Source organism: Callorhinchus milii, unplaced genomic scaffold (genome assembly GCF_018977255.1).
Source record: "Callorhinchus milii isolate IMCB2004 unplaced genomic scaffold, IMCB_Cmil_1.0 Scaffold1, whole genome shotgun sequence".
In the NCBI taxonomy this organism is placed as follows: domain Eukaryota; kingdom Metazoa; phylum Chordata; class Chondrichthyes; order Chimaeriformes; family Callorhinchidae; genus Callorhinchus; species Callorhinchus milii.
The window spans coordinates 1,604,380-1,631,313 of record NW_024704742.1 but is presented as its reverse complement, the minus strand read 5'-3'; the positions used below and the strand labels follow the sequence as shown (position 1 = coordinate 1,631,313).

At 44.5% G+C, this 26,934-nt stretch overlaps 1 protein-coding gene across 1 annotated transcript in view; it reads right to left on the bottom strand.

The window, feature by feature from the left end:
• ccser1 (coiled-coil serine-rich protein 1) overlaps positions 1–22,574 on the bottom strand; it is a 444,926-nt gene extending 422,352 nt beyond the window's left edge. Inside the window, exons 1-2 of the mRNA XM_042337524.1 lie at positions 22,472–22,574; positions 16,271–16,355 (exon numbers count right to left, since the gene is read on the bottom strand). The gene's annotated coding sequence lies outside the window, so the exon portion shown is untranslated. The remainder of the gene's footprint in view (positions 1–16,270; positions 16,356–22,471) is intronic.
• Positions 22,575–26,934: the final 4,360 nt, after the last annotated feature.

The following is a 26,934-nucleotide window of genomic DNA, read 5'->3' as shown; positions in this document are numbered from 1 at the left end:
TACTGACAATCCACTCACTGTCCGTAAACTTAACTTGAAAGGTTTCGCCGTGCATTCCGAAGAGTGTATCCGAGTTATGTTACCGAGCTCTGGGAGGAGTTTTAGAATAAACTAAACAGCGTGAACAATCCTGTTTAGGATCGAGTCTAATCGTATTTAGTACACGAGATTTGCCGGTACAGGTATTTGCATTCCAAGGTAGGTGCAGTAAATTACCATCTGGTGTAGATCTGGCATCACCAGAAATCTATTTTGCATCAGTTAGTAGGTCTGAGGAAATGTAATTATTGGCCTTTTAACTGCTCCCTTTGTGCGCTCTTAATCGGTTCTGCAGTAGAATGGAAAACCAGCTGGAAATTATGCTAATGGCACATGTGTAAAGCCAGCGCATGCCTTTTTATTCCTCCCCCACCCCCAACAAGTGCATGTTTCCTCTCCACTGCACCCCAGCTGTCTTGGAATACAGTGAACTACTGCAGAACGAGGAAGACACTTGTTCACAACGTTCGTTCGTGTCCAGCAGCAGCAGTTTGAACATCCTGCTGACCAGGATTCCCCCTCCCCACCACCGCTTCCTGCATACCATCCAGATCTCTGCAGCTCGTGTTCTCTCCTCTTCCACACCAGGCTCTGTGAGCCAGTCAACCTCATCCTCACTCAGCTCCGCTGGCTTCCCCAACCTCCAGCGGATTGAATTCAAGACCCTTGTTCCCCCCACCCCTGTTTAAATTCCTCCAGGGTCTCGCCCAACGCCGACCCATCCCATCGGGTTGGGTCGGGTGGGGAACATGAAGCAGCTGGTAAGCTTTCAGCCATTATACCCCGCACTCTGAAACACGATCCCAGTGTCCCTCCACCTCCTGCCCTCCCCACCTTAAGACCTTTTGCATTGACTGCAACTTTGGTCATCTTTGAGACGTCTCAAAGCGCTTCCCAGTATTACTGTAAAGTGAATTGATGTGTATTTTGTGGGCGAAACACGGCGGCCAATAGCGCATGCAATCCTCAGTTTGAATTTCTGGATTCAATCTGCATTTCGAAATGTACTTATACTTTTGCCCGTTAGATGTCGAAAAGTTGTTTTCACAAATTTCCCCTCCCCGGCAAATTGTGTACCTGCCATTCCAAATTTGCGAACTTCCTCAGAGACTCAGTTGCAGATCTGTTCCCTTTCTCGAGGCTCCTCGTAATCCTGTGGCAGTGCTCTGCAGTGATAAAACAACTGCCTTGCTCAGCCGTCATTCAATTTAATTTCTGCTGTTTGTCATTCCTATTGTTACTAAGATGATAGAGTAGGCATTACTTCACTTTTTTTTAAAATGTCAGGATGAGTAAATGTAACTTGACCTCAAAAAAAAACCACTAAACACAAGCCTCACTCTCTGGGCTCACATTATTCTCAGAGCCCCAAGAACAAATATCAAGTCTCTTTACTCACCCCTTGCTACTCGTAACGAGATTAAAATTGCACACGACTGCTGCTACCACAAGATTCATAGTACAAAACTATTGAATGTCAGACACTGCTATCCACAATACTCCATCGACACGATATTAGAAAAATCCAAACACACTCTTTTTTTTATTTTTGTTTGGTTTACAATATCACGACTTTGATGATACATTTGAAGACTCAAATCTCCCGTCTACAACTCCAATGACCCTCTACACTCCAAAGCCAGTCCTATTGAGGCTTGTTGGTTGATCACCGATCCGTGCATCGCTTTGACTCTTGACTGTCTTGGTTATCATTGACCTATTCTGGTAGGTTTCCAAATATTCGTGTTAATGGCCTGGATCAAAATATTGCACATATTACAGCAAAGCTCAAATTACAATGACCTCAGGAGAGAAATAAACCAGTGATGCACCACTTCAACACCAGACTGGCTGATGACAGACTAGGCAGCCTGGGTTGTCAGCAGGTTTTTATGTACCAAGGATTCTTCCCACGCAGCTTCTGTTACCCGTGCAAGGCAAACCTCTATAGGGTGGCCTTAGCTGAAGATTGCCACATAAATAATAATAATAATCCTTGCATTTGATATGGCGCTTTTCACGTCGGGAGGACGTCCCAAAGCGCTTCACAGAACACACTGTAAAGTGAATTGACTGTATGTTTGTGGGCGAACGCGGCAGCCAATTGCGCACAGCAATGTCCCACAAACAGTCGTAGATTGAAAATGACCAATTTATTATTGTTTTTGTTTTGGAGGGATTATTATTAGGCTCTGTGTGGAGTAAGGAAACTTGCCCAAGGTTTCGCCCTCTGCCTGGAATTGAACTCAGGTCTCTCACTTGTAAAGCGAGTGCTCTAACCACTGAGCTACAGGACTCCGATGGCTTAATGCACACTGAGGTTCCCAGGCATTGGCTCTTGCCAATCTGCACCAAATACGCTTCAGGACCTGCTAAGCAGAATGCTCCAAGTGTGGTCTCCAAGGAGAGAGAGAAAGAGAGGGTGTGCGTTCCATTCCAGGCACAAGGTAAATGTCCGCGTGTAGGTGGCATACATACGTGGAACTCTCAGTCTAATTTACATACTCTCAAGCATGTCGATGGGTCTCTCTGCACATGACAAGACCGCCAGCTGACTGAAAATAAATTGGTGCCACAACTTACACCCTCTTGAACCACAGAAATTTAAAGCGCAGAAGAAGGCCATTCGGGCCAATCGTGTCAATGGGAAGTGGTAGGACACGGTGTCCAGCAATAGAGACGTTCAGGCAGGTAGGGCCACGATTTATATTCGTCTCAATCATTTTTGCCCAGAACTCAGACATACTCTGCTTGTGCCTCACTCAGTGCATCTGCCACTATCTTTCAAAGGCATCCACCACCACTATTTTTTTTATTAAAAATCCAATTTGCACACAGCAATTTCTCACAAACAGCCGTGAAGTGAATCACTACTCCAACTCGCTATTCCTCTCCCTGTTTTCAAAAGGTTCATTGCAACTCAACTCATGTCACTGGTTGGCTATTTTTCCCTGCAACGTTCTTTATCCCACGATTCAGAAAGAACATTGTTCTGAACAGAAAGAAGACATTTTCAGAAATAACTCTTTCAGCAATTCAGAGCAAAACCGAGAAAAGAGGAAGGGGAAATAAAAGAGAAACACTATGTATGTTTGTTTGAATAACAGTCTTGTTTGTCAGGCAGTGGGAGCCATCGATGATAAAGCGTACCAGGCACTTTATCATCTATGGCTCCCACTGTGTCAGCGTAAAACAATTCAGGTGAGATATAGCCTATGACATCGCAATGCCTCAAAGTGTTTTCCAGGTCATTTCTAAGCTAATGTGACACCCAAAATGCACATAACAGTTACAAACAGCCAAGTGATTTTTTTTGTACAGTCAGCTGGGTTACACATACAGAAACCATCGCCATGCTTAAGGGTATCCAAACCAAAATGAGAGTTGCATGCACCCCACCTACCCACGGAAATCCACTTACACTGGAATGGAATGCGCTCTCTCACCCTGGAGCGACCCATCCTGTTATCTAAATCTGGAGAGTATTCGGCACAGGTTGAAAACCCAAGGCTTGGGGACCCTAGAGTGTGTGTTGGGGTACTGCTGGAGTATAACCAGGCCAAATCCACACATCTTGACATTGATAACACTGTCTGACAAGCTTTCCCGCTGCTTGTCCAGCTAGGACCACCCTACCCATTACGCAGGGTTCATAGGAGCTGAGTGAGAAGAATCTCTAAACTCAATGACTGATCTGCACCTCCAAGTTCTATGGATGAACCAGGAACTTGTGCTGTCATCAGCAGTGCCCTGGAGTAGTGCGGACCCACCTGACTCAAGAACTGGACTAACTAAACTGCAACAGAGAATTGGCACAATTCTGACATTCCTTAAAGTCAGGTCAGCTAGAAGGAGGCCCCATTTACCACCCCACCCAGGAGAATAGTCAGTCGATGGTCATTTGACATCTGACAAGGTGGGCTAGAGCCTTCGTTGGGTGAATGGCAGGTACCATGAACTCCAGAGAGCTTCCTGGTGGGCAATGCAGCTCAACATTGAGCTCCATTGCCCACCAATATAGAACAAAGTGAATGACCAGGTTGTTCCCTTTTTGTTTCAAATAGTGTGGACGGATATTCAATTTCCACCTGAGCAAACAGACAGGGCCTCAGTTTACAAAACCGAACCTCTGAATATTCAGCCCCCCCCCGTCCCCCGTCCCCCGTAATGCACTGGAGTATTAGTCTAGACTGAGTTTACGTCCTAACGTGAGGCTTGAACCCACATAATAATAATTCTTGCATTTGACATCGCGCCTCATCACTTCTTCTAAACGTCTCAAAGCCCTTCACAGAATAGACTATAAAGTGAATTGACTGTACATTTGTGGGTAAAACGCAGCAGCCAATTGCACACAGCAGCGTCCCACACACAGCCGTGGATTGAGTGAGCAAATTTTTACTTTTTTCTGAGGGGTTATGATCCCCGGAAAAGCGATCCAGCAATCGACTAACAGCCAGGGTTCTACGTACTGCTAAGTAAACAGAGGCGTGTGTGTGTGTGTGTGTGTGTGTGTGGAGTAAGAAAACTTGCCCAATGTTTCGCCCTGTGCTTCCGAAACAGAAGAGAGCATGCTACCAGTTGAGCTTTAATCAGAGGATTTACAATGTTTGGGCTTTATTTACTTCACAATTCCTTTTTCTAGTTAGAATAGGTCAATTTCACTCACATTTCTGGCACTACATAAATAATGTGCTCTGGTCTGAGTGCGTAAGAATTATGTTGCAACAATATACGACACCTAAAGAGACTGACAGACGAATTGGATCTATGATTCATTTCACTCTCAGTTCAAACCAACAATCATTGACCTTGAAGCACTACTTAAGAATTTCTCACTACGGCGATAGGTGCTGCTACAAAAGCAAATCAATTTTAATCTGCGGAGCATGTCTGCACACGTCGCGAGTTTTCGCAAATCAGAACCGTGATTCCAGGATTATTTTAACCTTTCCATCACGGGAAGGTTTTATTCATGATTTAAGATGTTAAAACTGATCGCACGAGCAGTTGCACAGGAGCCAAAAATATTCAATAAATCACTCAATGCGATAACACCCCGGTTAAAAAAGTGTCCTGGTCAAGCTGGTTTATTATAATAATAATAATAATAATCCTTGCATTTGATGTAGCACCTTATCGCTTCATCGAGACTCCTCAAAGCACTTTACAAGATAGACTGTAAAGTGGATTGACGGTGTATTTTATAGACGGTTTGTCTATGGTATCTCGCAACCCCCCCCACCCCACCACCCTAAAATACAGTCACTACACTTTACGGTATATCCTGTGAAGCGCTTTGAGACGTCTTGAAGACAGGATCAGGTGCTGTATCAACTGCAAGGATTATTATTATTATATAAGTGCAGGTGCACTGTGGACCACACTTGTTCTCCAAGCTTCTGCCGCTGACTTTCTGTCCTCCTGCGCTAAAGTGTGTTCCGTACATCCCATCCTTGTCGCCGGTGTATTACCTTAGGCTTTGAAAAGGGGCCAGCACTTCTCCCAAGTAACATCACCAAAAAGGCAGACACAGAACTGTCGTTATTCAGCACGTCCGCACAAGGTGCAAAGTTTACGGCACTTCATAAAACATTCCTTGCACCAGAAACACTTTGAGGACTTGTGGTGCACGAATGCCTGGTTCAGTCCTTGGTACTCGAAATTAATAAGGCACTGTGTGAAATGCCAGGATTATTATGTTGTTAGCTCAGAGCTGTACTGATGGATCCCATTACTCCACAGTGCTGGATTGTGGAGTCCTCTTCAGGATGCTCCTCAAACAGGCAATGTTGCTCTTTGGGTAAATCAATAAAATTGTGAGCAACGTGATCTCAAATAACAAGTTGGTGGAAGAGTAGTATTCAATTATTTCAGATTAAGTACCGTTAACCTGTACCGTTCCAGGAAACAAACGCTAGGCCACTCAGACTGAAAGAAAAACAGGATTCCCTCAAAGATGACAGCTATGACTTTCCCAAACAATACAAGCAAAATTCTTTATTTATGGTCCTCTGTGGTTTCGGCATTTATATGAGTCGCAACCTTTCCACTTCTATTTATATTACTAACTTGTTTTTCTGGTTCTTTACAGTTTGTGCATAGTCTCTGAAGGGCGAATCCTTAGATATTGTGTTCTAACCTCTGGAACTCCCTCTCTCCAAGCCTCTATATGACACCCTCTCTCATTCTTTAACTCATGCCTGAAACTTACCTCTTCAACTGTGCCGATAATCATCGTCCCCACCCTCCCGTTCCTCCAGCTCGGTGTCTGACCTCGCCTTTGGAAAGCACTCGAAGATGTTACGCTCTTTGCAAGGTGCTGTATAAATGCAAGCTGTCGTTGTAATAGTAATAGAGGTCATAAATAAAAATAATAAATAATGCTTGCATTTGATATGGTTCCTTATCGTGTTATCAACATTTCTCAAAGTGTTACGTAGGATTTGTCGTAAAGTGTAGTGACTCTGTATTCGTAGGGGAGCTCGGTAGCTAATTCAGAGAACAGCGATCTCTCACAACCAACTACAAGTGACCAATTCTATCTGGAGGATTGCTGGCCACGACACTCACAATGCAGCGCTCGGATTGTGAACTCAGAAGTCTCGACGTGGGGCTTGAACCTACAACCTTCTGACTCAGAGGCAAAAGTGCGACCAACTGAAACGGCCGACCTAAATATGCGAGAAGGGACGAACGAGTAAACGTAAGTGAAAGCGATTACATTGGATTGGAAAGCTGCAACTTTCTTGCAAAGTGGCTTTGCAAATTGACAAGACTGAAATCCGGTCGAAAAGCTGGCATTTGGCAGGGTTAGAGCCCGCTGCTCTGCTGCTGGGGCTTCCTCCTCCCTGTCTAGCTTTTCATTCAAAGACCTTGTTATCTTGGATCACAGGATTTCTAGACGAGTGAGAGGATCATGAAATCGACCTGTTCTGTGATAGGGAATCAGCGGAGCCTGGCGAGGACTGGGGTGACGGGGGTACGGAGTTGGTGGAAAGTGGAGCTGGGGAGACCGACAAGGAAGGTATTTACGCAAAGATACTAAAACCACCCTGAAGTACACCACGCTAAATATAAATCAAAATGGAGACCCTGGAGAGATTTCCAGGCAGCAATTCTTCTCAGGGTGGAAATCATTGTAAGCCACTCAAACTTTGTTCTAATGTATGATGCTTTTCAGGGTCTTCCCATAGGTTGCTAACTGAAAATAATTCCAAGACATTCAATATTCTCAATATAAACATAGGTTTTATCCAGAGAGCTTCAGAACATCAACAAGTCTACCCCTTTTTGGTTCATCTAACTCCCTTCGCCTTCCTACCGCAGGCAATATTCTCCACAAGCCAATTCAACTGAAGTTTGAATATATTTAAAATACTTACTTGGATTTCATGCCACTTTGTTCAAAATAGTTCCGCCTGAATTCTGTCATTTTGGAAAGATGTGCCCGAGGTTTGAACCCTTCACCAGTACGAACAATTTGCCTAGATCAACTTCCTGCATTTTCTTTTGTAATCATGCCAGTCCAATTGAGATCGTCTCAGAAAATATTTTCCAAAGAGCTTGGCAAGCTCAACTTCCTTCACCTGGCCTCGGAGTGCAGAAACCCAGTATTGTATTTCATTCCCCAAACCGTGCCCTCTTGAAGACAATGGTATCCTTGATCATTAAACTCAGATGGAGTCCAACCAGTGTCTGAAATAGCAAGCGTCATTATGTTTGATTCGTTTCCTCTCCCTGCAATCAGATACCTCAGTTCCTCTTTATTTTTCCCCTTTTTTTTTAAAAAAAGAAAACTTCATACGTGCATTAGCCACTGGCAATTTCACAATGCCCTCCCCCCTCCCAAACAATTCCTGCTATTGCACAATTATTCTTTTCAACAAATATACTCACGTGGGGTTTTCCTTCGCGTAAGCCCACATCGCAAAGGTTGATGAGCATACCAGCTAACAAACAATAAGATGTGTTCACTCACCCAGCTCGGTGAATTTAAAGCCTTTGTGTGGCCCACAATCTTCGGACATAGAGAGAAACACGTGCACTCCTCCTGTTTCAACATTGTAGTCAACATACTTGCAGGCCTGAAGTTCAGCCTTGGTTGGCTCGAACTTTCTGGCCCATACCTTAGTCCTCTTTCTTCCCCCTCTCTTCTTTTGTTAACCCGGGTGCATCTGTACCGGGAGCACTCATCATAATGTGCGGTCGGCTGGATCTAATGTCTCAGAGGCTACATCGTAAGCAGGGCGCAATAAATAGGTGACGTCCCGATCCACGAGGATGCTGAAGGACATCACTTCCTACTTGCTGTGCACGCACAGGACATGCCAATTGACATCACTTCCTTCACAGGGTGACCTCTGCAGTGCCTCCTGTGCCTAAACACATTAACAGTGATTTTTCCGCAGAGCAGGAAGTGACATTGGTGGCAACCCCACGACTCAGAAGTCAGACATGTTTTGGCACAGGAGCTCAGCGTTGGAAGCGGGATTGTGGCCGGGCTCATGTTTGCACAGTCGTTCACACGTTCTTTAAGTGAGGCAGCTCTCCATTGAAGGGAATTATAACAGCAACAAGATTACACTTGTATAGCGCCTTTCACGTCAGGAGGACGTCCCAAGGCGCTGGACAGTGATCTCCTGTATATGTTTTATTTACGTGCCTTCGTTGGTGGAGGGGGTGGGGGCTTTAAGTTTCTTCCCAAGATCTCCATTTCCCTGGTTTTGTCCATTGAAAGCACTGTTTGGCAACTTCTCACTGCTTGTCCATCAAGGAGTTGGCATTCTTAACAGGAGCTGCGTGGGAAGAATCCCTGTCGTCAACACAGCCCTCGAGTACTGTGGACCCGTCTGGCTCAGGAACCGGACTACCAAGGTCACCACAGAGAGCTGAATCCATTTTGACTTTTCAATCGCCGAGCACGTCACACAAGAGCCAGGTCAGCTCCAAGGAAACCTCGCTCCCTGCATTCCTCCCCACCAAGGGCAATGGTCACTAATTGGCACGTTTACCTTTATAAAGGTGCAATTTGTGGGTCTTCCTGGGCTAGGAAATCCTGCGAATGTCACCCCATAGTGTACAACAATCTTGTAACCATTTCTTATTGCCTGCAGCAAAGCAGGGGGAGGGGATCAGTCTACTCGTCGGAGGTGCTGTCTTCTAATAAAAAAAATCAAGGGCTACAAATCATCGTAACGCCAGCAAAATAGAATATGGGTATTTGGTTTATAAAGGAGCTTGCTCTTAGTGATCCGTGATTGGGGACAGGATAATGAATGTTTACACTATAGTAAATGGCTCCCAACATTATTCTGTTTAAAAACAAATCACCATATTATGGATGTCAGCCTGATGGCGCTATAGAGATGACCGATTGATAGCATACTCTGTGTTAATCCACTATTTTTCTTGTTTTCACTCTTATATTATTTTGCTGATGAACCGGGCAACAGTGCATCAACTCGGACCCAATTCAGGAAGAAGTGTTTTTTTAATTCTGTGGCTGTTTATGATTTGTTTCTTCCGGTTAAACATCAGTTACAATTGGTGACATATTGCATCGCAAACAACCTTGCATGAGGCATTCAGCAAATAGGAGAATTATAACAACAACAATAAAAGCATTGAACGAAAGTCATACCAGGAACAAGAACAGATTACAACTAGTATTTTGCGCAAAAAGGGTTCTGTAGAGGCGTAAAAAAATTACGTTTACTGAATTATTTCTTAATATCAATCAGACCAGTGCCAGTTCCTTTACTGTCAGAAAAATAAAGACTGAATTTTTACAATTTACAATTTTTTTTGTTAAACTAGCCCGTGAACAAGAGGCCTTAAAATCAACGGTTTGTTTCTGCCACAAACAAATCCTCAGTTTAACTCAGAGAAGGTGTCCTCCAGAACAGTAATGAACAATAAGTTGCATTTTATATACTGCCCTTCAAATGGATGGGGTCTTATAGGGTGAATAGGGAGAAGCTATTTCTACTGGTGATGGAGTCAGTGATTAGGGGACAGAGGACACCCAGAATTGTGACGCTGTAGTTGGAACATGGAGATGGCAGAGTCCATTGAAGGTTTCAAGAGGGAAGTGGATAGGTATATAAAAGTTAGAGGTTTGAAGGGGGGTGTGGAGATAAGGCAGGGCAGTGAGATTCAATGAACAGCTTGCTCGACGAGCTGGTGCAGACAACAACAGCCAAAAGGCTTCCTTCTGCCACTGGAAATATCTACGATTCTAGGAATCGGAATAGGCCAGTGCGGTCAGTATACCGTGCAGCCATATCGCCCGGACACAGCAAACAAATTTAGCATCAACAGCATGCAAACACATCCCGTGGCCTACGAAGACCGTCACTGGCACAAGCAAATAATGACACGTGAAACCACGGTGGAGAACTAAGCAGGAAGCTGTACTCGCACCATTAATGTTCAGCTCCCGCACCACGTCCCAACGAACAATCAAAAGCAAATGTTTTTCATATTTCACCGCTCAGAATTTTTTTCCAATCAGAGAACGTTTGGAACTCCAAACCCTCCCCGCCCTCCAAAAACCTGCCTCATGACCCATCTCTTCAAGCATGCTTTTGGTCATCCGGTCATCGTCATTCCATCCCCCCCTCCCAGCCCTCCTCAGCTCTCCCAGATAGCTGTGCGAGGTGCTTTGAGATGTCCTCCCAATACAAAAGGCTCTGGATAAATGTATAAATTGTTGCTGCCGTTTTCATTTTTTTTTAAATTGTTGCACTTTTCATTGAGGGTATCCCATTGTCAATAATAATAATAATAATAATAATTCTTGCATTTGATATAGCACTTTTTACATCTTCTCGACGTCTCAAAGCGCTTCGCAGAATAGACTGTAAAGTGAATTGACTGTATATTTGTGGGCGAAACGCGGCAGCCAAGTGCACATAGCAGCGTCCCCACAAACAGTCGTGGATTGAAAATGACCAATTTATTATTTTTTTGGTTTGTTTGTCAACACCGAGTCCTCCGACAAAGATACGATCCGTCCACTTCTTTCGAATAATATGCTTCAACCCCAGCCTCAGAAAAGCCACGATGCCATTTACGTTTGCAATTCCCACATTAGCGTTTCTAAGCTCTCAGAGCAAACTGGTTATTTAGTTTTAGGGCTTTTTGGTGTAAAAATCCTAATTTGGTTCCAAAGCATAAGCCACCATTTGCATTATTCTTGCCAACCAGGAACTAGACCGACGCTCGCCAAAATTGTTTCTCGGAGGATTCTCACAGCCAGCAGAGACAGCGAAACCTTTCATCCCGTTAGATTGTGCTGGAGTCAAACATAAATCCAAGAAGCAATTGGCTCCTGGCACTGTTTTTTTTTTAAATGGACACTGTCTCCATCCAAAGTTGTTTGACAAATATTTGTTTGGGAAAGGAAATGAGCCAGAAAAGCTATGCATCATTTGTGCCAGGATTGTATCAGGCACACACTGACACACTGGAATGATTTACACCTCTCGCTCATCATTGCTTTCAGCCGCATTCTTATTTTTTCCCTCATAAAAACAACAGACCAAAGAACACACAGTTGATGCTGCCATTAACTGACCTGTGAACAAATATTGAATCACCTTCTTCTATAAATTAAATTCAACAAGTAAGAAGTCACTGCATCTCCTCAAATGTAATTTTCTGACCTTGTATCCCCAGGAATTATCCCTCAAATCTAAGTTGGAACCGCACACACGCTTGTACAGTCTGGTGACAAGATTGTGCAAAGGTAATCCTTTCACCTTTGGATCCCATGATTGAATCCAACCAATACTGACACCAATCTCCAAAATCCTTACAAGGCTGACAGGATCAGGAAGGCCCTCTGGCCCATCTGTTCTCATACTTCCAGAATAACCAACCTACCATCATCACATCACAGCATTCAGTGTCCTGACCTCAACCACCCTCCCGCAACCTGTTCCAGTCATTAACGGCTGAAGAAAAAGTTAAACAAGAACTTCCTGGTGTGTGTCTTGAAATTATCCTTTGTAACTCTAAACCCGTGTCCTCTGGTCCTGTTATCTTGGTACATCCCAAAGTATTGACGTGGGTTTATGTTTTCAATCCCATTCAAGTTTTTATACACCTCTTGGAGGATCCCTCTGAGATGTCTTCTCTCAAGGCTGGCTAGATGAATGTTAGGACAGCTGCAACTTCATTACAACCACAACCACCGCAAATTATATAGCACCTTTCATGTCTGGAGGACATGTCAAAGCAATTTACACAGCCAACTGAGCTGAGGAGGTTGCTGAATGGTAGTGGGGTAAAATGGTCAAAAAGATAGGATCTTATCTTAATTACTACAGTTGTAATTGCAAAACAATACTCAGAACTCAACACTGGCAAAAAAGATGTTTGAGAGCATTATTCAGAATAGTATCAAGCTTTATTTGAAGAGTGCACAGATAGTAAGAAAGGAATTATTTGGGGGGGGGTGGGAGGTTGCGGCATAAATGAACTTGTAGATGTGGCTGATCTTGTGGGGCATCAATTTCCCTGGATTTTCAGTCACATTTGACAGAAATTATAGTGTGAGGCACTTAAAATGCAGGCTCAGAGAATTAACGTCAAATGAATCAGTTTGGGTTGAAAACGTTCGTTGTAACAGGAAGCAGAGATAATAACAAATGGGAGAGGGAATCATCTAGGAAGTAGTTATGAGTGGAATTGGGAAGGGGTCAGTACTGAGTTCCTTATTGCTTATACAGTTCATAAACGATGTCAGCCTGGCTCAGGTGGTAGCACACTCTCGCTTCTGACTCAGGGGTTTGCAGGTTCAAGCCCCACATTGGGATAATGAACTCATAGTGTACTAGATGGCACTATGAAGAGCTGAGAGTACACTGCACTGTTGGAGGTACCATATTGGACGAGACTTCAAACCAAGGTCACGTCTGCCTTTTCAGTTAGCCAATAAAGATCCTACGGTAAGATTCGAAAACAGAAGAGAGTTTCTCTTGGTATCCTGGCCACCAATCCCACCAAATAAACACTGTACATTACTTCATAGTTGAGTGCACATTGGCCGATGCTTTCGCCTACAAAATGCAGAGTCTGTATACCTCACCATAAAACCATAAAATCTCAATGACATGATAAGGCATCGTATCAAATATAATGATTATTAGCATTATGAATAACATCTTGCAATATTAGGAAGTATGTTGGTGATACAGAGCTCTATGACACTGTATAAACTAAGGGAGATACTGTACGTATTAATAATAACAATCACTACATTTGGTAATAGTGTCTTTCATGTCAAGAGGACACCTCAAAGAGGTTTACAGGGTATACTGGAAACTATTATGATCATATGTTGTAGGCGAACGTTCAATGTGATCTGAATCAATTGAACAGATGGCTGAAAAATAGCACATGGATGTTAATGGAACTAAATATAACATGTCAGCAAAGGGAACGCAGTAAACAAGTGCACAGCGTTAAACAGTTTCACATCATACAATTATCAATAAATAACAAAGTACTAATCCTCGTGTTTGGTATAGGGCCCTCGTCACATTGCTTCTCAAAGCACTTCACAGCATTTACTGCAAAATGTAGTGAAATGTTTATTTATAGGCAAATAAAACTAAACAAACACAAAGTTAAATTTCAAGGGCATTTGTCTGTAAGTCAGAAAAGTTATTGCAACTTTATGAGCTTGGCTCACCATCAGCTCCACGTCAGAAATATATGGGTTCAAACCCCATGTTGATATTGTACTCTGGGTTCACACTCCAGGGCAGATCTGACCAGGATACAGTTCAAGATCCTGGTCCTCACCTTCATGGCCTTGCTCCCCACTACCTCTATGACCTCCTAAACCCCTACCAACCCGCCCGCTCCCTCCGCTCAGCGGGCTCCAGCCTACTTCACATCCCCTGCCTCACCCACCCCACCATTGGTGGGCAGGCCTTCTGCCACTCTGCCCTCATCCTACAGAACTCCACATGTAATTTTGTTGTTGTTCTCCTGGAGTTCTGCCCAATAATCTTGCGGATTGATTAATCATTCACCCCACGGCTGTTTGTGTGACTTTACTAGGGTCAAAACAGCTGCTGTGTTTACTTACAGAACCACTCACTACACTTGACAGGAATACTGTAGAATACTGCGACACATTTTGGTGAGAGTGAAAGGAAGAGTTGAGAGAATAGCTCTGTCACCGAGAGCTTTAAGTTATAAGGAGAGAAGTCCGAGTTAAATCTATAGATCAGCGCACAATCTACAGTATTCCAAATGGTCAATTTATCAATCCTTGCGTTTGATACAGCGCCTTATCCCGTCACTGAGATGTCTCAAAGCGCTTCACAGAATGTACTGTGAACTGCATTGACTGTATATTGTGGGCCTATGCAGCCACCCGTTTAACATCCAGAGGTGGCCTCGGTTTAAGGTCTTATCTGACTCAGAAACGAGAGATGCATCCTATTTCGAATCAAGTATTAATCCATCTCTTTTTCAATAAGGTCCTGACAGGTCGAGAAGTTCATCAGAAAATGTATTGTAAACAGACACTCGTCTTCGTGAGGATGGGCCAAATTTCCGGTCGTCTCAAGTATCATTGGGGTTATTTAATCTTCTACTTGTTGTTCTGTAACCTTCCGCTTACAGTCCAAGTGTAAAAATCTGCATTCTCCTTTCCTCTTGGAATTGGTAAACCAAGATCATGTTTTCCCTCAATGTTAATTGATTCCTCGCTCTGAGACACTGCCCACACAAAGGACTCTATATGAATTTAAGTTGTTGTTGTACAGCGCCCCTCATGTGGGGTAGCATCTCGAGATGCTTCTAGTAACTTTGGGAACCTGTTGAGGACGGCTCAGGGTTTCTAACCCTTTTCACATCCTTCCAACGATTTTTGTTCCTTCGGGAAGGATCGAAATCGTTCGGTTTCCCAGAATGGGTAGGAGTCAAGTGTGGGTTAAGTCAGCCGCACGTTACTGCAGAACAACTGACAGTGTGGGTTTTACGGATGTATCCGTGGTGGGGATTTGAATCCAGGCCTCACCAGTGAGCTATATATACAGCAGTCAGACTTGCGTCTCAGATGGCCTTTTGATGCACGTGATTAGGGGGACTGGTTAAAGCTTCACACGAAGAGGCGACTGTTTCGGTGACTTGTTCATAATCGCATCCAAATCCTCACCACCGTCCTTGCACTGTTAACCCTTCAAAGCTTGATTATTTCCCTGTTGGCTTTGCCTGCATTCAAATCCATCTCTCATTCTTTTAGCAGGTCCACTCAGACAGCTCCTTATCTTTTCTGTATGGTTATCAGTCTGTCCGACGTTTCGCTCAACAGGCAGCTTGACTGGAGTTATTGACAGATTCTAAATGGCACTCCTTCAAACAATAAGTGCTCTCGTCCATAATTGCTAATGAATAGGCTGAAGAGCCTGCAGCGGGTCCAAAGGGTGATAGATAATGGTCTATTGGCAATCAATGGGTTACGAGCGCTGTACATATTTAATACGTTATGTGCTTTTGTTCTTTTGCAAAACAATAATTACATCCTCTTTCCCCACCCCACACCCCCACCCACACTCTCACCCACCCAATCTGAACTCGAGTCTCTCTGTGCCTTGCCTTGAATGCATAACGTGTTAGATAACTAGTGCAGAGAATTACAAGAAGTCAGACCTTTTTTTTACAAAAAAAAACGCTGGAGGAGGTTTTATTGACGTGGTACACACGCAAGGAAACTTCAGGGATTCATAAAGGAATGTAGTGAAGCGCATACAATATTGAATCCATTCATATATATATAGAGAGAGAGAGAGAGGGGGGGAGAGAGAAAACAAAAGCGATACAAACACCAAGTACTGCAGAGAAGCAGCACCAATAAAAACACCCTACTGAAACCACAGAGGCATTTGGCCCTACGTTAGCAAGTAAAATATTTGCAAATAACAAGTGACAGATAAATTCGCCACAGTCCAACCTCACCTGCTCCATCATTTCACTGAGCATCAAATTGTAGGGCGGGAGGGAGGGGAAGGGATTGAGTTAGGGGTTATTGGAATAATCAAGGCTACAGCAATGATTAGGTAAAAAAAAAATCAACCCTAAAAAAAAACCACATATATAAGGAAACCATAGCAACACATTGCAAACAGAATTAACCTTATGGTTAGCAATCAGAGAGCTAGCTTAAGCAAAGGATTTGCCAGGGGAAATATTACATTAGGGTACTTACTGTTTGTTCTTGCCTCATTCATTCCTAGGCTTACACCAGGTGCCTCTCTCTCCCTCTCTCTGTCTCTCTATCTTACGTGAGATCTCTGCTCATGTGAAAGCAAAAAAAAAACTGGATCACAAATGATCTCTATCAACACCCCAATTCTCACATACCCCATCCTGGGGAGGGAGGGGATGGGGAAACAAACATTCTATAAATATATATTATATATATATATACATAAAATATATATTAAAAAAAAACGCCAACCTTAAAATGCCTTCCCTAGCAACGAGAGAGAAGGAGATGGAGAGATGGAGAGAGAATTTGCAGGTTATTTGCAGTGGGAGGGAGTAGTGTGGCTGTGGTCTTTGCTCAGTCTCTCTCGGTCTCTGTGTGTGTGTGTGTGTGAGATCAGTGAAGCTTCATCAGCTCCTGCTCCATCACATGCAAAAAAAAAACTACTAATAATAATAATAGGACCTCAGCCTCCACTCCCCATGATCCCAAACGAGGATGCTCACACACACAACACACACGCTCACATTGACTGAAGAGCAAGTCACAACCTCACCAGCGAATGGTCACCAGATGACAGGGAAAGGCAGTCAGTCCCTCTTGTGTTTCTCTCTCTGGTGTGCTTGTCTGTCTGTCTGTCTGTCTGTAGCCTGTATGTTGTATGTGTGCGTGTGTGTGTGTGTGTCTGTACTGTATATCATTGCAATTTTCGGTTCAAACCATCACCATCCTATAGGCTGCAGAATCACACTGCAAATGACTACCTCTGGACTCCCTGAATCCAATATAATAAGGTCTTTCACACATACACACATACAGGGAGGGAGAGAGAGAACACAGACACATAGACTTCCACCCAGGCAGTATTTCATCTGTTATGATTCTTTTAACTGTACGTTTTGGTGACTGCTGATCCTTATTCGTTGCCTCGTGGAAAACACAACAATTTTCCACCGATGCAATGATTTGGGAGGATATTCCTGATAAGGATATGCAGGCACGGCGTTGAAGGGGTTAAAATTAAAATCAAATCCAGAAATCAATCAGTCAAGAAATCAATCAATTCAATCAATCAATCAATCAAGAAAACAACCAATCAAGAAATCAATCGGTCAATGAATCGGTCAGTCAAGAAATACTGCAAGAAGAAAAAGAGGTGTAAATGAAAACCATTCACCCACCCACCCACCCACCCACCTTGGGTCAAATGGCCACCACGCACCAAAATAGCAGGTGCTCATGAATTCAAAACGCCTCACATAACGAATGAGTGAGTGAGTTAGTGAGTGAGTGGATGTTGAACAAGTTCACAAGTAACTATCTCCTTCCTCGCCCTCAGCAAAGCGACTTACAAGCAAGTCTGTCTGTCTGTGTCTGTCTGTCTGTCCGTCTGTTTCTGGCCACAGTAAATCTAGAGGTGCTGCTTTCTGTGAAGATTCACTCAACATCTGAGCCCCAGTCAGAGAGAGACACAGAGAGTGTGTGTCCCACACCTGCAACCTCAACGCTCTCTACAAAGGAAGGCTGTGTCTCCTCCAAAATACACAACTCCCTCCGAAATACATACACACCCACATAAACACGCAAACAATTATTTATGATTAATACATCTGGATGATTCCTATGAAAGCAGGTTGCCAAGCAGGTTGGTTCAGATGCCTGGCAGCAGAATTAAATTTTTTTAAAAAAATAGAAATTGCTTTCTACCATCCAAAAGAAAAGGATTTTTTTTGGGGGCTGATCAGAAACGTGCCATATTTTTTTTTTGGCAGACGATAAATTGATGCTGTGGAAGGGGCCAAATGTGGAGATGTTGCCTGAGGTGTTACGCACACCAATATCAAACCAACCTTTACTCTTGTCTGTAGCTCCAATAAAAGTCATTCCAAAACATACCTACTCCGTCTGCCAACATGTCAAGCGCCCAATGGTTTTATTCCAAGCACGCCCTTCACGCGAATTAAAAGTCCTTTTTTAATATTTATTCACCCACATCCCGTCCACACCCCATCCTTCCCAAGAAAAAAAAATATCGACAATGTTTTTGATTTATCTCAAGAGAGGTTAAATCCTGAGAAAAAATGTGACCAGAAGCATATTGCTGGCGACTGGCGCCAATGCAGTGTCTCACCTGTGGGAACGTACCTGGAAAAAGTAAGGGATTTGGGAGCTAAACTGGGAATGTGAAGGTTTTGACTCCTGTTCACTACATCAGTCGATGGGAATATTTCCCCCCCCCCTCACCTGCTTCTATCAAGGTGTCTTATCCCCTAGGCCACACAGTGCGCTGTCATCTGTTTCACTTTTCTAACATACATTTGAATATCAGATGAATCCAACCAAAAAGGTTTGGGTTTTAAAAAAAATTCGTCTTTTAAAATATGTCATTGCCATGGAGATGGAAATACATCGTTAGACCCGCTCAGAAGGTAATAAGATATTGAAAGGGGCATTTTTCTGACGTCCGACTATTTCAGTCTCATCACGAAGGGCCCACTCAACACCCACCATCTCCTTATCCCGAAGCTCACTCGATCATAAACATGCAACCCAGCCAAAGATTACAAACCCAGTAAACCTCGGACACCGAACGCATTGATGACTTCAATTCACAAGGCAAAGGCTACATTTTTCTTTCTTGGGCGGTTAAAGGGTCTTCAGGAGGATGTTCTCGTTCCTTGGCTAGCAACATCTCACTTGATCGACTGAGACAAAGCTGAGATAACAGTAAGATATATGCCGAGGCTGTACCTTGTTGGAAAATAAATACATGTTCGATCAGGCCAACCGGCCAGACCTTTTCATCACCGCTTTCTGAAACAAGGTGGGATTTATACCATTTCCGATCACCGCTGAGCCCTCAGACAATTCCCTATACACTCATCTGTTGACCTCCACACCAGAAGGGGTGAAATTCCCAGTCCAGTTGGTATTATTCTGCACAAGGAAATAACCAGACAACCAAACATAACCAATAAAAAAAAATAATAACGACTTAAAACTGGAACCTTTTCGTCAAACCCATGGTCTCTCTCACCCAACAAAGTTTGCACTGTAGGTCTGTGATCGTCACCAGCTAATCTCCTACAAATTCCGAGCACATCACTCTATCTCTCTCAGCCGGCATATTGCTGACTGGAGCAGTTACAAAGCTTCAAGGCAGCACACAAAGAAATGCACTTGAAGATAGGAATGGGTTACACTTGACAACAGGACACTTTCCAAGAGCTTTACACGGCCGGCTTGACCTCGCTGATGCAGGGGGGAAAAAAAACTGCAAGTTGCTCTTTTTGGGTTTCCACATTACACAGACGTCTGGAGAAACATAATATAGGCAGCTATATATATATATATAATATATATGTGTGTGTGTGTGTCCTGAAATATGCTGATTGAGCTTTCAAAATACCCTAATCCTTTCCTCCTACACAATAACTGCTTTGAAAACACAATCCAATGTGAAGCGATACCAACAAAACTCACAAATAACTATTTCAGGACCAAAGGACCAAAGGACACAGACCGCGATAACAACTGTTGTGTTTTGTGTTGATGCTGAAATCGTGTTTCAGTCCCAAGCAAAATTTAATTGAAAAAAAAAACCACACACACACCTTTCTTTACAATTATCAGGAACTGCACCTTTTCAACCACAGCAGCGTGGCTTCACAAGACTCAACGGCAAAGACAAACGCGTGGCAAGGTGTCGTTATTATAATAATTCAAAAGAAGGCGAAAAACATCCAGCAGATCAACCCAATTATAAACGTCTGAGTCCCAAGTTATAAAACACAGCCGAAGCAACGTGGAACTGTTGAACCTTACCACGCGAAAACCTTCGGGGGTTTAAAGTACAATCAAAAAAAAAGAAATGCCAAGTGCAAATAAGAAGCAGGAGAGAGAGCAAAAGTCCTTCCTTCCACAGCAAACACACTTCCCCTGCCTGATGGTAACCATGTCCTGCATTAGGATTTAAATATACATATATATATATAATAAATACCTGTATTGTCAGAATAGTTTGGATTGATTTGTGCGGCTAATGTTCCCAATGAAGGTACATGAGTGAAGGGGCATTGGCAGCTCAATGGGAACATGTGCTATGAATAACCAATTGCACATGAAGGCTTCACCCCCACCCACGCACGCACACGCCCACCCACCCACACGCACACACACCCCCACCCTTCTCTCTGCAGTGGGTGCCTCGCCTTGCCACAGAGTCCTGTAGTCTTGTAGCTCAGTGGTTAGAGCACTCGCTTTGCAAGTGAGAGACCTGAGTTCAATTCCAGGCAGAGGGCGAAACCTTGGGCAAGTTTCCTTACTCCACACAGAGCCTAATAATAATCCCTCCAAAACCAAAAACAATAATAAATTGGTCATTTTCAATCTACGACTGTTTGTGGGACATTGCGGTGCGCAATTGGCTGCCGCGTTCGCCCACAAACATACAGTCAATTCACTTTACAGTGTGTTCTGTGAAGCGCTTTGGGACGTCCTCCCGACGTAAAAAGCGCTATAGCAAATGCAAGGATTATTATTATTATATTATTATTATTAGAGAGCCAGGGCAGGCAGGTGGCTCCTCATTTGTGAAACGAGCAAGAAATTGCGCAACACTGAATGTAAAACAATTCAGCCTTCCCTTCCCCTCTCTCTCTTTCTTTCTCTCTTTCTCTCTTTCTCTCTCTCTCTCTCTGTGTTGCAGGCTTGCGCTTTGATCCCAGCCAGGATGAAGCAATCTCTCCATCCAGAGAGGATCTGATGTGATGTGATGTGATCCTCTCTCTTCTCTTCTCTCCTCTCTCTTCTCTTCTCTCTCTTCACTCCTCTCTTCTCTCCTCTCTCTTTTCTCTCTCTCTTCTCTCTCTCTTCTCTCCTCTCTCTTCTCTCCTCTCTCTTCTCTCTTCTCTCCTCTCTCTTCTCTCCTCTTTTCTCTCCTCTCTTCTCTCTCTCTCTCTCTCCTCTCTCCTCCCCATCACAGCTGGTGACACCAGGTACCCAGAGTAGGACCAGTTCCCTGCTCTGCTTTGACAGGTTATCTGCCATCTGAACCAAATGCCTTATATGTATATATATATATATATATAAATCTCTCTGTATAGGAGACGATATCATTTTTTTTGCTGTTGTCTTATTTGAAACAGGAAGTGTATATATATATATACATATGTGTGTGTGTGTGAGAGAGAGAGAGAGCTGAGGCTGTCAGTGTCCACACACACACACACAGATACAGTAGACAGTCAGTGTGTGTGTGTCTGTGTGTGTGTCTGTGTCTATGTGTCTGTGTGTGTGTATGTGTGTATGTCTGTGTCTGTCTGTGTCTGTCTGTGTGTCTGTCTGTGTGTCTGTCTGTGTGTGTGTCTGTGTCTGTGTCTGTCTGTGTCTGTGTCTGTGTGTAACTGTCTGTGTGTCTGTGTCTATGTGTCTGTGTGTCTGTCTGTGTGTCTGTCTGTCTGTCTGTCTGTGTGTCTGTGTGTGTGTGTGTATGTGTGTCTATGTGTCTGTGTGTGTGTCTGTGTGTCTGTGTCTATGTGTCTGTCTGTGTGTCTGTGTGTGTGTCTGTGTGTGTGTGTCTGTATCAGTGTGTGTAACTGTCTGTGTGTGTCTGTGTGTGTGTCTGTCTGTGGGTCTGTCTGTGTGTGTGTCTGTGTGTGTGTCTGTGTGTAACTCTCTGTGTGTGTCTGTGTGTGTGTCTGTGTGTAACTGTCTGTGTGTGTGTCTGTGTGTAACTGTCTGTGTGTGACTGTGTGTCTGTGTGTGTCTGTCTGTCTGTGTGTGTGTCTGTGTGTGTGTCTGTGTGTAACTCTCTGTGTGTGTCTGTGTGTGTCTGTGTGTAACTGTCTGTGTGTGTGTCTGTGTGTAACTGTCTGTGTGTGACTGTGTGTCTGTGTGTGTGTCTGTCTGTCTGTGTGTGTGTCTGTCTGTGTGTGTGTCTGTGTGTAACTGTCTGTGTGTGTGTCTGTGTGTAACTGTCTGTGTGTGACTGTGTGTCTGTGTGTAACTGTCTGTGTGTGACTGTGTGTCTGTGTGTGTGTCTGTGTGTGTCTGTCTGTCTGTGTGTGTGTGTGTCTGTCTGTGTGTGTGTCTGTCTGTGTGTGTGTCTGTGTGTAACTGTCTGTTCCCCCATTTCCACCTGAAACCCCCAAACGCTCTCAGACGGGAAACAATGTACAGTGTTTGGTGACACAATGTTACCTTCGCTCCGACCGCTTCCCGGGAATCCCGAACCCCCGTCAGTCCGTCCGTCAGTCTGTGCTGTGTCTGTGTGTCTGTGTGTGTCTCTGTCTGTCTGTCTGTGTGTGTGTCTGTGTGTGTGTGTGTCTGTGTGTGTGTCTGTGTGTGTCTGTGTGTGTGTGTGTGTCTGTGTGTGTGTCTGTGTGTCTGTGTGTGTCTGTGTGTGTGTCTGTGTGTGTGTGTGTCTGTGTGTGTGTCTGTGTGTGTCTGTGTGTGTGTGTCTGTGTGTGTGTCTGTCTGTGTGTGTGTCTGTGTGTGTGTGTGTCTGTGTGTGTGTCTGTGTGTGTCTGTGTGTGTGTCTGTGTGTGTCTGTGTGTGTGTGTCTGTGTGTCTCTGTCTGTCTGTCTGTGTGTCTGTGTCTGTGTGTGTGTCTGTGTGTCTGTGTGTCTGTGTGTCTCTGTGTGTCTGTGTCTATGTGTCTGTGTGTGTGTGTCTATGTGTCTGTGTGTGTGTCTGTGTCTATGTGTGTGTGTCTGTGTGTGTGTGTCTGTGTGTATCTGTGTGTGTGTCTGTGTCTGTGTGTCTGTGTCTATGTCTGTGTGTGTCTGTGTGTGTCTGTGTCTGTCTGTGTCTGTGTGTGTGTGTGTCTGTGTCTGTCTGTCTGTGTCTGTGTCTGTCCTCTCAGGTGGAATCCATCTGAAGCTTCAGAGAGTCAGAGAGTCAGTGAGTGTTTGTGGTTTAAATGTCCCAATGGTCGGAATTAAAGGTAAATACCTCTTTGCCTTTGTACCTCTCTGACTGACTGCAGTCATCTCCCCCCTCCCCCCCCCCCCCTCCCTCTCTCTCCTCTCTCCTCCTCCTCCTCCTCCTCTCCTCCCATCCAACCAACCACCAGCCCATCTCCCTGGGTCCTAGAGCCTCTGGGAGCTGCAGGGTCTGTCTGTCTGTCTATGTGTCTGTGTGTGTGTCTGTCTGTCTGTCTGTCTGTCTGTCTGTCTGTCTGTGTGTGTGTCTGTGTGTGTGTGTGTCTGTCTGTCTGTCTGTCTGTCTGTGTGTGTGTGTGTCTGTCTGTGTCTGTCTGTGTGTCTGTCTGTCTGTGTCTGTCTGTCTGTGTCTGTCTGTGTGTCTGTCTGTGTGTGTCTGTGTCTGTGTGTGTGTCTGTCTGTGTCTGTGTGTGTGTCTGTGTGTGTCTGTCTGTCTGTCTGTGACTGTCTGGCACTTTGGAGGTTATTTGTTGTTGTTGTTGTTGTTGTGGGTCAAGTCCAAGTGAGACCGGTGTGTGATTATTGTTGTTTTGGCCCCCGATGGGTGTCTGTCCGACACGCGCTGGCGCTCGCGCGCGGGGAGGCCAACCCGCCACCTTTCTCGCTCGAGTGCCCCCGAACCGAGCTGAGATGTTCCCCGGACCCCGACCCACACGGGGATCGATTTGCTGGAATGGAATGCGCTCTCTCTCTCTCTCTCTCTCTCCCTCCCCTCTCCCCGGAGGCACCCGTGCCGTTTACCTAATCCCGGAAATCCCGGAGGTATTAAGGCGCAGGTTTGGGCGAGAGAGCCAAGGCTTGGGGTGGGTGGTGGGGGGGTGGGGGGGGGGGGAGGGTGGGTGGGGGGGGGGTTGGGAGTCCGGAGTGTGCGTTGGTAACTGCTGGAGTCTAACCAGATAAGACCGCACATAGCTTGGCCATTGGTATCGCTGTCTGGCCAAGCTTTCCCGCTGCCTGTCCAGCCGGGACCACCCTCCCAGTTAGGGCTTTGGCTTCCAGGGTTAATGACTCCCCGACCCCAGGGGCTGGTCTGCCCTTCCAGACTCCGCCGATGAGCCAATCATCAGTAGTGCCCAAACAGCGTGGAGTCTGACACATGAGGAAACCCGCCACCACCCTGCAGAAGATCCAAAGCTCACAGGGAGGACAAACCGAATCCCGCCGGCCTGGTTTAGGCGGACGTTAAAGATCCCACGGCTCTATTCGAAAAGAGAAGGGAATTTCTCTCCCCTGATGTCCTGGCCAAACCCCCACGCCCCGCCCCCAGCCCCCAAATAAAATTGTTCCCTTGCTCCGTGGCTCTTTGTGGGACCTTGCTGTGCGCCAACTGTCTGCCACGTTCCGCCCACAGAAAATAAACAGGAAATCCGACTTACGGTATATCCCGTGAAGCGCTTTGAGACGTCTTGACGACGCGATAAGGCGTTATATTAAATGCAAGGATCAGTATTATTATCTCACCGACGTGTGGAAATTCCCGGGGATTGGAACGGAATGCGCACTCTCTCCCCGGCGGGACGCTTACTCCGGAGGGTTATTAGTGCAGACTGGCAAGGCTCCAGGCTTGGGGATGCCAGCGTGTGCGTTGGGGTATTTCTGGAGTGTAATTAGTTTAACCACTCAATCTCCACACAGGTTTCCATTGAAAGCGCTGTCTGGCCAAGCTTTTCCACTGCTTGTCCAGCTCGGACCACCCTCCCCGTGAGGGCTTTGGCTTGCAGGGTTAACAAGAGCTGAGTCTACCCTTCCAAGTCCAGACCAGTCACTATGGCCAGGGATTTTTTTTTCCCACTGCAACGAGAACTTCTATGTAATATGAAGAAAATGCCCACCTGACACTTGCAATTACTATGGTTTTACAAGTTTTTACAATTCACCACCCAAAAAAGTGTGTGACTAATGCGAATTAGTTTCTTTTACGTTCGTAATTTACATTTTACATCTCAAAGTACTCGGTACTAATTTCCATTAACTGTAGTGACTATACAAGAAGAAACTCCCCCTTCCACTTTTCAGCACAATGCAATTTACATTCACCCGGTGCCTTTCATGTTGGGGAGACATCTTAAAGTGCTTCGCAGTGCTGATGGGCACCTGGACCGAGGGTGGAAGCCAAGGTGGGTGGAGGGAGAGGGACACATTTTCAAACGTCGTCATAGGACATCTTTCACTTTCACCTGTTGAATTTATCCTGGAATCCTTTGCACTGGTTGTTAATTATATACTGAGACGTCTCGAAGACGTGATAAGGCGCTATATCAAATAATAATAATAACAATAAATGCAAGGATTATCGTTATATGCTGTGGTTAAGGCCACATGTAATTCCCTGTGTTGCACGTGTGTACCCCCAATGGTTAGCACAACAATAAATTAGACCACATTGAGTCATAAAATTTGTATTCATTATCCCAAGGTTTTCAGTACCTCTGCTACTCACCTACAAAAACAAATCATTTCCATAATGCTTCAAAGTGCATCTTTGGATCGGTTGGAGTTAGACTAAAGCCAATGGACAGCATCAATAAAAGATACTGAATTCACGCGAGTTGAAAAGAGTACTGTTTCTTGTATTTTTTAAGTGACGCAAAAAGCAATTCACTCAGATCAGCATTTGGTCTGATCGCAAACATCACCTTTTATTGGCGAATGACCACTCACTATGTATGTTTTTTTTCCCCCTCTGTAAACAGTTGTGTTGATACAGCACTATTTTGTGATGGAGCTGTCCACCTTTTGATTAGAGAGGTATAAATGTGCGCAGAATTTTAATTTTTTTTTCCCCCCCTCAAAGGAGTTTGTTTAACTGGAAATGTCAAATATCTTCAGACTCAGAGAATCAGATGCAGCAGTTATAGCACATTGCTTGTGTTTATGCAAAGTGCTTTTTATGTCACATCAATACAAGAAACGGCACAACTCTTTTCAACTCACATCAATTCAGTATTTTCTAGTGAAGCTGTCCGACGGCTTTAGTTTGACTCCAACTGATCCAAAGACACATTTTGAAGCATTATGGAAATGATTTATTTTTGAAAGAATACGATTCACTGAACAGCCTTTAAAGCTTCTAATGTTCCTGTCAGACCCTTTTCAGGCATTCAACAGATCTGAATGCAAATATTTCAGTTTACAGTTAACCCACAGAATTCAGGTACATGCTTTCTTTATGCACCATTCCAAAGATGGTGCCTACGATACATAGGTTTACAAGGATTTACATAGACTGTAAGGCACGTACACAGGTCATACAGCCCACTACTCCGCACCTTTGGTCATATTCCACCCGAGTCTCCACCCACCTTGGGACGTCCTCCCGACGTGAAAGGCGCTATACAAATGTAATTTTGTTGTTGTTGTTGCACTTCTTACTCTCCTCTCCCATATCTTTCTATTCCTTCCTTGGGACTTTCTTCTGACGTGAAAGGCGCTAAATACATGTAATTTGATGTTGTTGTTATTCCCTTCTCCATTATGTGTACGTCTAACTTCCTCGTAAACGCACAAGAGAGGCACACTTGCCACATACGATGTGGACATTTCTCCCAATGCCACAATTAACAACAACAAGATTACATTTGTATAGAGCCTTGCATGTCAGGAGGATGTCCCAAGGTGCTGGACAGTGTACAGCATTTCAGACCTGAGCTGTAATATAACAATATTATATTTATAAAAGGGGGGGAATTCTCTGACAAAAATGCAGTGTTCCACATAAGA